Below are 11,625 nucleotides of genomic sequence, written 5' to 3' on the forward strand. Positions count from 1 at the left end.
CGGGATGGACCTGGCTCTTAAGGCTAAAACCCTGTCAAAGGGCCACATCTCCTTTTTTTATTAATTATTGTCCTCAGCCAGTGAATCTATTTTACATAAGATCAAGATGAACTGGGAGTCAGAACTCCAATTGAATCTCTCTGAGAACTTCTGGGAGGGAGCCATGGGGGTTGTTAACTCATCATCCAGCTGCGCGAGACTGTCACTAATACAATTTAAAGTCTTCCAAAGGTTACACTATAGTAAGGACAAACTATCAAAGCTCTATCCAGACAAATTTGATGAGAATTGTAATAGATGCAAGCAGGCTCCATGCAATCTTACCCACATGTTTTGAGCATGCCCCAAGTTGTCTGAATTCTGGCGACTATTCTTTAAAACAATTTCAGATATATTAGGCAAAACTTTAACTCCAACCCCACATATCGCTATTTTCGGCAAGCCCCTGGACGGCCTCCGTACCACAACCATTCAAAATAACATAATTTCCTTCGCCTCTCTTATTGCTCGCAAGAGAATTTTGTTATTGTGGAAGTCTCCTCAACCACCATTAATCTAAGTCTGGCTACACGAAATTTTAGGTCTTCTGAAACTGGAGAAGATCAAATTCTCACTTAGGGGTTCATCTGGCAGGTTCTATACTCAGTGGAGACCACTACTTAACTATCTAGATAAGCTGCCATCTCGGGAAGTCTCTTTATAGAGTCCCACTGTATGGTTATATATGTACTATTCCCTCGGATCCGGTCCGCCAGCGGCAGATGGTCTGATCTGTTCACCCCAAGACATTCCAACATAACAGATAACAACAGATATCTTGCTTTGGTGACTGAGGAGTGAGCAGCAATTGATTGATATTTACTATGTACAGTTAATGTTTAGCACTAGCACCTTACATTGGTATTTTTAATTATTACTGTGTAGGTATAGGTGTATATTATTGTACGTATGAGTACATATATAGTTTTATTTTTTTATGTTTAAGTGGATCATGGGAGGGAGGGATGGGAGAGGGAGGCGGGAGGTTGTTCATTTAAGTTCATAAATAAGAAAAGACATTGTATTCCTGTATGCACTTTATGTCTGTTCTTGTACTTGATAAATAAAAGCTATAAAAAAAACAAAAAAACAAACATGGCTGTGTAAAGATGTGCAGTATGTAAGAGCCAATAGATAAACAAGCCCGCAACACTGTCAATTCAGCACCAAGGACAGCAACACGCACAATATTATTCATTCCATATATGAGAAAGGATTTACTTTAAAAACATCTTGTGGTAAAAGTCAATGACAAGATCATTTAATATCCTTCATAAAGTAGTTCCATGTTAACAACATGCATGAGAGAAATGCAAAACCATTCAATTAATGATATAATCAAATAAATGTTATAAATTCTGTTATTTAAATTAGGCCAGACAGACCACAGACTTGATGCGATAGTTTGTATTTAAGCATTATACAAATATATGAAGTTATTTATTTAATAAACAATGCTTCAAAATAACTTGTTGGATGATAAAACATAATTTTGAAAACAACAAAACTAAAGAAGCATTGAGAAGTTAATCGATCTTCTTCTTCTTTATAATTTGTTTTATATTATTGTAAATAAAAGTAACAGCCAGACTTCAAACAATGCAACAAAGAAATAAATAAAGCTGAGAATAAAAGCATGTAAGCGATAAATGTGACATGATTCAAAGTTGTGAAAACAAAGAAATTCATTCGCGATTTATTTCAGCAAAAAATGTAATAGAATGGAAAATACGAAATATATATTAAAATAATTTAAAAAAAAACATCCAATTAGCCTGACAAGTCTCTCATTGATGAACATTTTTTCAAATTGCTTTGAAAAGAGTCTCTCTATATTACAAGGGAAATAAGGGGAAACACATATTTCAAATCAAAGCCAACTATACCACAAATAATGAAAAACTAAATTAATCCTACCCGAAGTGAATCATCAATTTCAGCATCAAGCCCTTCAAGATCATCCACAGAGGACGAAAGCATTTTTTACGAATAGGTACATAACATGAACTTATAAAGTGAAGGGCCATTTGACCAGACAATGTGTAAAAAGAAGGGAATCTATAATCCTACCTGAAATTAATCACTTATTCCCACATCAAGCCCATAAAAATCACTGACAGAGAAAAGTAAACTAAAAATAAGCCTATGATAGTGCTACTATAAATAAAGCAAAAGTTGAGAATCATCAATCCTACCTGAAATGAATCACCAATTTCTGCTTCAAGTCCTTCAAGATCATCCACAGAGGACGGAGTCTTTTTCAGAGTCAGGTCAGAGGTCAGCGTGCCCTCATTATAAGATCTGATGAACTTGAAGTCACTAGTGCGCGAGCCCGTGGTCAGATATGCGTCATAATTGTAAGTGCTGCGCAGAGTTCCCGCGCCCTCCACGTCTGCGTAATTTGGAGGGAGATACGCGCTGGGAATGGCTACAGCTCCATCAAACAACAGTCTGGGCTTTCTCCTGTGACAAAACCTCACGGCCAGGATGATGATGATGAAGGTGAGGAAGAAAGTGGAAACGGACACCAGCGCGATGATCAAATAAAACGTCAGTTTGGAGCTGCTCTCGTCATGAGACATGTCTTTCAGTTCTGGAACTTCAGCCAAGTTATCTGATATCAGTAAATACAATGCGCACGTGGCTGAGAGAGAGGACTGTCCGTTATCTCTCACGGAGACAATCAGGTTCTGTTTCATGCTGTCAGATTCAGAAATGTCCCGCTGCGTCCTGATCTCTCCGCTGTGGACACCGATAGTGAAAAGTCCCGGATCAGTCGCTTTAATAATGTGATACGAGAGCCACGCGTTCTGTCCAGAATCCGCGTCCACGGCGATCACCTTGGAGACCAGGGAGCCCGACTGCGCAGCTTTGGGGACCATCTCGGTCATCAAGGAGTTCCCTTCCGGAGAGGGGTATAATATCTGAGGGGAGTTGTCATTCTCATCCGTTATGAAGACACTCACGGTCACGTTACTGCTCAGAGGAGGAGACCCGTTGTCTCTGGCTAACACGAGCACTTTGAAACTTCTCAACTGCTCGTAATCAAACGACCTCACGGCATGAAGGACCCCGGTGTCTCCGTTAATGGATAAAAAGGAGGACACCGGTGCGCCATTGACATCAGAGGGCAACAGAGAATAAACTACAGTGCCATTCTGTCTCCAGTCCGGGTCTGTAGCTGATACTGAACAAATAGAGGAGCCCGGTTTGTTATTTTCTTGCACATTAGCTCTGTAATTCTGCTCCTCAAATACAGGTGGGTTATCATTCACGTCCGCTACAGTGAAGTGAATATTCTTAGTGGAAGATAAAGGTGGAGAGCCCTCATCAGTAGCAGTAATTGTGATGTTATAATCAGACACCAGCTCGCGGTCTAATTCACCTGTGGTCACCAGAGAATAGTAATTTTTGATTGAAGGGACGAGTTTAAATGGGACGTTTTGCTGAATGGAGCAGCGCACCTGTCCGTTATTCTCAGAGTCTCTGTCCTGCACATTAATGATGCCAACCTCTGTACCGGGTGACACATTCTCGGGGACGGGGATTTTAAGAGATTTAATCATTATCATAGGGGCGTTATCATTGATATCAACAACATCAATTAAAACAGTAGAGTAACTAGATAATCCTTGACCATCTTTAGCTTGAATCGGCATTTCTATTGAACTCTCCTCCTCATAATCAATAAGACCTGTGAGTTTGACCACACCAGACATTGGATCAAGGGAAAACGTTTTCATTAGACTTTCTGATAAATGCCCAAAAGCATATGTCACTTCTCCATTTTGACCCTCGTCAGCATCAGTAGCGCTCACAGTAACCACTACAGTATCTACAGGAGAATTTTCAGGCAGACTGACTTTATAGACGGCCTGACTAAAGACTGGAGCATTATCATTAGCATCCAGTACAGTGACGTGTATGGCTACAGTACCTGATCTCGGTGGAGTCCCGCCATCAACCGCAGTGACAATTAAAGTCACCTCTTTTTGTTGCTCACGATCCAACTCTTTATTGAGCTCGAGCTCTCCATATTTTCTTCCATTTTCACGCGTAACTACATTTAAGTGAAAGTGTTCATTGTTTTGTAATGTATATGACTGCACTGAATTCACACCAATATCCGCATCATGGGCCTCATCTAATAAATAACGAGATCCTTTGACTGCTGATTCCTGTATTTCAAATTTAATAACACTATCTGTGAACTCTGGTGAATTATCATTTATATCCTCAATATTAAGAATGATGCGATGCAGCTCTAAAGGATTTTCCAGCACGAGCTCCTGTTTTATAACGCATGAAGATTTCTTTCCACAAAGACTTTCTCTGTCGATCCTCTCCGCTACGATCAGTTCTCCAGTGTTCAGATTAATGTCACAGTATCGTTTTCGGTTTCCTTCTGAATCTATTCGAGCCTCACGACTTGAAAATATGTTCTTATCCATCACGAGATCCTTCGCTATATTTCCAATCACAGATCCGCGTTTCATCTCCTCCGGAAAAGAATAACTCACGTCTCCATAAGCGCTGTGCGCCATAAGCACGAAGAACAAAGGGCCAAACATCTGACCAGCAACCCAGAAGCATTTAAAATCCATATGAAAAAGCGTAAAACCGTTATAAGTTCAATAAGTGAAACAAAATAGAATTTTAATCTGAACTTGGAAAATGAGACAGAAATGGAAAATGTGACCGCCTAACAGTCGACGCTTTTCCACAATGATGTGAGCTTAAAATCCTGCATATGAGATCATGAACAGGGTGGAGGAAAATTCATTATAAAATCCAAAGATTTTACCGGTGAACAGCGACACTGTGAGTTAAATGAAGAAACTGCATAACATTCATAAATCTGACAGCATGAGTAAAGTCAACTTGAGTTGAATTCAGTTTGATATTCTTTCAATTAATTATCAATATAAAGTCTTTTACAATGTACTTTGCAGAGAAGAAAAAGCACAAGAACACAATTTATTATTATGTAGTTTCACAAACAAACATGGCTGTGTAAAGATGTGCAGTATGTAAGAGCCAATACCTAAACAAGCCCGCAACACTGTCAATTCAGCACCACGGACAGCAACACGCACAATATTATTTATTCCATATACGAGAATGGATTGACTTTAAAAACATCTTGTGGTCAAGTAAAACTCAATGACAAGATCATTTAATATCCTTCATAAATTACTTCCATGTTAACAACATGCATGAGAGAAATGCAAAACCATTCAACTAATGATATAATCAAATAAATGTTATAAATTCTGTTATAAATATAAATTAGGCCAGACAGACCACAGACTTGATGCGATAGTTTGTATTTAAGCATTATACAAATATATGAAGTTATTTATTTAATGAACAATGCTTCAAAATAACTTGTTGGATGATAAAACATAATTTTGAAAACAACAAAACTAAAGCAGCATTGAGAAGTTAATCCATCTTCTTCAATATATATATTTTTTTATATTATTGTAATTAAAAGTAACAGCCAGACTTCAAACAATGCAACAAAGAAATAAATAAAGCTGAGAATAAAAGCATGTAAGTGATAAATTTGACATGATTCAAAGTCGTGAAAACAAACAAATTAATTCAAGATTTATTCAAGCAAAAATTTAATAGAATGGAAAATACGAAATATAAAATAAAATAATAATTAAAAAAAAATCTAAATAGCCTGACAAGTCTCTCATTGATGAACATTTTTTCAAATTGCAATGAAAAGAGTCTCTCTATATTACAAGGGAAATAAGGGGAAACACATATTTCAAATCAAAGCCAACTATACCACAAATAATGAAAAACTAAATTAATCCTACCCGAAACGAATCATCAATTTCAGCATCAAGCCTTTCAAGATCATCCACAGAGGACGAAAGCATTTTTTACGAATAGGTACAGTACATGAACTTATAAAGTGAAGGGCCATTTGACCAGACAATGTGTAAAAAGAAGGGAATCTATAATCATACCTGAAATTAATCACTTATTCCCACATCAAGCCCATAAAAATCACAGCAGAGAAATTTAGAGAAAAAAAAATGCAAAGGGAAACGGAAACTAAAAATAAGCCTATGATAGTGCTACTATAAATAAAGCAAAAGTTGAGAATCATCAATCCTACCTGAAACGAATCACCAATTTCTGCCTCAAGCCCTTCAAGATCATCCACAGAGCACGGAGTCTTTTTCAGAGTCAGGTCAGAGGTCAGCGTGCCCTCATTATAAGATCTGATGAACTTGAAGTCACTAGTGCGCGAGCCCGTGGTCAGATATGCGTCATAATTGTAAGTGCTGCGGAGAGTTCCCGCGCCCTCCACGTCTGCGTAATTTGGAGGGAGATACGCGCTGGGAATGGCTACAGCTCCATCAAACAACAGTCTGGGCTTTCTCCTGCGACAAAACCTCACGGCCAGGATGATGATGATGAAGGTGAGGAAGAAAGTGGAAACGGACACCAGCGCGATGATCAAATAAAACGTCAGTTTGGAGCTGCTCTCGTCATGAGACATGTCTTTCAGTTCAGGAACTTCAGCCAAGTTATCTGATATGAGTAAATACAATGCGCACGTGGCTGAGAGAGAGGACTGTCCGTTATCTCTCACGGAGACAATCAGGTTCTGTTTCATGCTGTCAGATTCAGAAATGTCCCGCTGCGTCCTGATCTCTCCGCTGTGGACACCGATAGTGAAAAGTCCCGGATCAGTCGCTTTAATAATGTGATACGAGAGCCACGCGTTCTGTCCAGAATCCGCGTCCACGGCGATCACCTTGGAGACCAGGGAGCCCGCCTGCGCAGCTTTGGGGACCATCTCGGTCATCAAGGAGTTCCCTTCCGGAGAGGGGTATAATATCTGAGGGGAGTTGTCATTCTCATCCGTTATGAAGACACTCACGGTCACGTTACTGCTCAGAGGAGGAGACCCGTTGTCTCTGGCTAACACGCGAACGTTGAAACTTCTCATCTGCTCGTAATCAAACGACCTCACCGCATGAAGGACCCCGGTGTCTCCATTAATGGATAAAAAGGAGGACACCGGTGCGCCATTGACATCAGAGGGCAACAGAGAATAAACTACAGTGCCATTCTGTCTCCAGTCCGGGTCTGTAGCTGATACTGAACAAATAGAGGAGCCCGGTTTGTTATTTTCTTGCACATTAGCTCTGTAATTCTGCTCCTCAAATACAGGTGGGTTATCATTCACGTCAGCTACAGTGAAGTGAATATTCTTAGTGGAAGATAAAGGTGGAGAGCCCTCATCAGTAGCAGTAATTGTGATGTCATAATCAGACACTAGCTCGCGGTCTAATTCACCTGTGGTCACCAGAGAATAGTAATTTTTGATTGAAGGGACGAGTTTAAATGGGACGTTTTGCTGAATGGAGCAGCGCACCTGTCCGTTATTCTCAGAGTCTCTGTCCTGTACATTAATGATGCCAACCTCTGTACCGGGTGACGCGTTCTCGGGAATTTGACTATTCAGAGAATTAAGTATTATTATAGGGGCGTTATCATTGACATCAACAACATCAATTAAAACAGTTGAGTAACTCGCTAATCCTTGACCATCTTTAGCTTGAATTGGCAGTTCAATTGAACTCTCCTCCTCATAATCAATAAGTCCTGTTAATTTAATCTCACCAGAAACTGCATCAAGAGAAAATATTTCCATGAGACTTTCTGATAAATGACCAAATTCATATGTCACTTCTCCATTTTGTCCCTCGTCAGCATCAGTAGCGCTCACAGTAACCACTAAAGTATCTACAGGTGCATTTTCAGGCAGACTGACTTTATAGACGGCCTGACTAAAGACTGGAGCATTATCATTAGCATCCAGTACAGTGACGTGTATGGCTACAGTACCTGATCTCGGTGGAGTCCCGCCATCAACCGCAGTGACAATTAAAGTCACCTCTTTTTGCTGCTCTCGATCTAATTCTTTACTGAGCTCAAGCTCTCCATATTTTCTTCCATTTTCACGCGTAACTACATTTAAGTGAAAGTGTTCATTGTTTTGTAATGTATATGACTGCACTGAATTCACACCAATATCCGCATCATGGGCCTCATCTAATAAATAACGAGATCCTTTGTCTGCTGATTCCCGTATTTCAAATTTGATACGATTTTGTTTGAATAATGGCGAATTGTCGTTGATGTCCTCAATGTTGAGAATGAAGCGATGCAGCTCTAAAGGATTTTCCAGCACGAGCTCCTGTTTTATAACGCATGAAGATTTCTTTCCACAAAGACTTTCTCTGTCCATCCTCTCCGCTACGATCAGTTCTCCAGTATTCAGATTAATATCACAATATCGTTTTCTGTTTCCTTCAGTATCAATACGAGCCTTTCGAGATGATAGTCTGTTCACATCCAGCCCGAGATCCTTCGCTATATTTCCAATCACAGATCCGCGTTTCATCTCCTCCGGAAAAGAATAACTCACGTCTCCATAAGCGCTGTGCGCCATAAGCACGAAGAACAAAAGGCCAAACATTTGAAATGCAACCCAGAAGATTTTGAAATCCATTTGTAACCTCAATAATAATTACGTCATCAACAATTCCTTCTGTATGAGTATATTGAGCTAAATCCAGAACGTGAGACAGAAATACAAACGATTAGAGGATGAGCTTCTGTCGACGTTTATCTACAGCAAAGCGGGCGTTGAAGCCAAGCATATGACATCATGAGCAGGGAGGAGCATAGTAAAATATGATATCTAAAGGTTTTACTAGTGAACAGCGACACTGTGAGTCAAATGAGGAAACTGCATTAAAATATTTGGCAGCGTGAATAAACGGTCCTTGGGTTGAAAAAGAGTGGTTATTAAATTACGTCACCATTTTCAGGGAATACTGTAATTTAAATTATTGGTTGGAACAAAATACGAAAAAAATGAATTCCACAATGTAGATCCATAAAACCCCCCACGGGTTATATACATAAAAATATAAATAAAAAGAGAAAAACCCCGATCAGCCAGAGACACAATCTGTGCAGCACCATGTATAAAAACATTAAAACTGCCCCCCTTCAATCTCAAACTAATGTGAATTAGGAAAATAAAATTGATAACATTATACAATGAGGTTATATACTTCAGCATTAGTGAGTTTAATGGTTTTCATTAACTAACAATAAAAAAGTAAAAACATTCAGGCTAATGATTTATTTCTATAAATATACTGCAGTATTTTTTATTGCTAGTATATAATGCATTTAACTAACGTTAAAGTATACTTATTTAATAGTTAAAATGTTTTGGTAAATGTAGAAATGAATTAAAATTAATTATCATATAGCTGAAAAGGATTGATCGCTGTTATGTCATTTTGACTATTATAATGTCAAAGTATGCTACCTCATTGTAGTGTAACCAAAAATATTTTTCTCAAGCTTAAGGTAATGCTACTGATCTTATTATTAAACCATTTACAAATGTTTTCAACATTGACAACAAATGAAATAACCATGTAGATTGCATTTATTTATCATAGACTTCATGTGAGACCAGAAAAGACCAGTGACTCGAAATAGATCTGCAAATTAGTTTAAAGTTAAAATCATGTGAAAATAAGTTCTATAATTTATTAACAAATTGGGTGAATATTAATTAAAAGTAGTAATTGAATAACAGAAAGTAAGAGGATGACCAAAGCACTTATTTTTCGTTTCTTTTTCCATTAAATTAATCTCTTTCAAATTGAAGTATCAGTGATTCATGAAAAACTTCAATAAAACAAAGAGGGGAAAAGCTCAATGAAGAAACACACACCAATAAGTGACAATAATGGCATCTAAAAATCGTGAATACAAGACAAAAGAACAATTTAAAAAAGCATATCGCAATTATGTTTTTATATTGTTTAGAATCCACAGACACCTCCAAGAATTTTACTTGTTTCTGCAAAACAAACATTAAAACGAGCCTTCACTTTCTATTTCTCCACAAAGAGAGAGAGAGAGCGAGAGAGACAGAGAGAGAGAATTTTAATTAAAAAAAGTCTCTTTATTCCAAGCACAGGGCTGTTAATCAGAAGGTCACAGGTTCTAACCCCACAGCCACCACCATTGTGTCCTTGAGCAAGGCACTTAACTCCAGGTTGCTCAGGGGGGGATTGTCCCTGTAATAAGTGCACTGTAAGTCACTTTGGATAAAAGTGTCTGCCAAATGCATAAATGTAAATGTAAAAAAGGAATGCCAAGGTGTGTCTACCTTCTTTTCTAAGGTTTTTTTTGTTTTTTTGTTAAAGCTTAACACACATGCTTTATTCAAACTTTTACCATCTATTGAGAAGAAATCCCAATCCATTGCATTTCCAACATTTAGAAAAAAAAAGTACAATCAATTAACTTAGTTGACGAAGATACAGTTGGAAAATTATCTCTCACATTGGGAAAATATTTTCCTTAAGACAGTTAACATTTTTTTCTCCTCAATTGTTAAAATTGACTTCCATTTTTTTTAACATTTGTGAAACCAAGCGTAGTGATGAAATAGAACATTTTTCGGCCACTAGTTATGCGTTTTCAAAGTTAGGTCCAGACAAGCTTAATGAAATACCCAAAGTCATAACCTGGGAATTGCACAGAAACCTATTGAGTCCAGGATGAAAATTATACCCATTGGAAGTTATGTCCTGATGCGCTCCATATACTAATCTGCTCTTCAAGCAGCCAAAAGAGTGGATCCGTGCAACTTTACCTTTGTGGACTGAACAGCCTCCAGACTTTGAAAATATTCCTGTAGAATATAGGCAGCTTTGCAATGCCCTGTTTTTTGAGGTCCAAAAAAACTAAAAACTCATACATTTTTAACCCCAGCGTATGCTTTAAAATGGCACAGGTTACCGCTCTCCAATTGAAGTCAATTGGCCCTAATAAAAATCTCTGTATGAACTTCAACCGAAAAGTTGCCATTCTACTTTGTAGATGTAGCAATCCATGACCACCTTCATCTTTTGGCAGATATAGCACACTCTGAGGTATCCAATGCAGATGATCCCCAAAACAAATCTACAAAAATAGACTGAATCTCAGCCAGAAACCTTTCAGGAGGATCCATGCATGCCAACTTGTGCCACAGAGATGATGCTACTACATTATTATCAATCAGAGTATGCCCCTTATATGACATGCTTAGAGCTAGCCACATCCATTTACTTAACAGACCTATAACCTTGTCAACTAGACCTTCCCAGTTTTTCTGTGCAGTAACCTCATCTCCTAAAAACAATCCTAAATATTTAAAACCCCCAAAATTCCATTTTAAACTACTTGGAAGATTAGGTTTACCTTTTTACCATTTTCCAAAACACAGAGTTTCAATCTTCGCCCAGTTTATGTTAGCAGATAATACAAATTTTAACTCTTTTATAAGTTTTATTAAATTGTCAATATCATCCTGACTATTAACTAAAACTACTACGTCATCAGCCTATGCTGATAGATAAAAATATTTTCACAATTTATTATTTTCAGTCCAGTTAACTTTTCTCTAATCTGTTGTAAAAAAAGGCTAAATGGCCAATGAGTACAACATACCTGATACCATGTCTGACACCC

Source organism: Xyrauchen texanus, chromosome 19 (assembly GCF_025860055.1).
Source record: "Xyrauchen texanus isolate HMW12.3.18 chromosome 19, RBS_HiC_50CHRs, whole genome shotgun sequence".
Taxonomy (NCBI): domain Eukaryota; kingdom Metazoa; phylum Chordata; class Actinopteri; order Cypriniformes; family Catostomidae; genus Xyrauchen; species Xyrauchen texanus.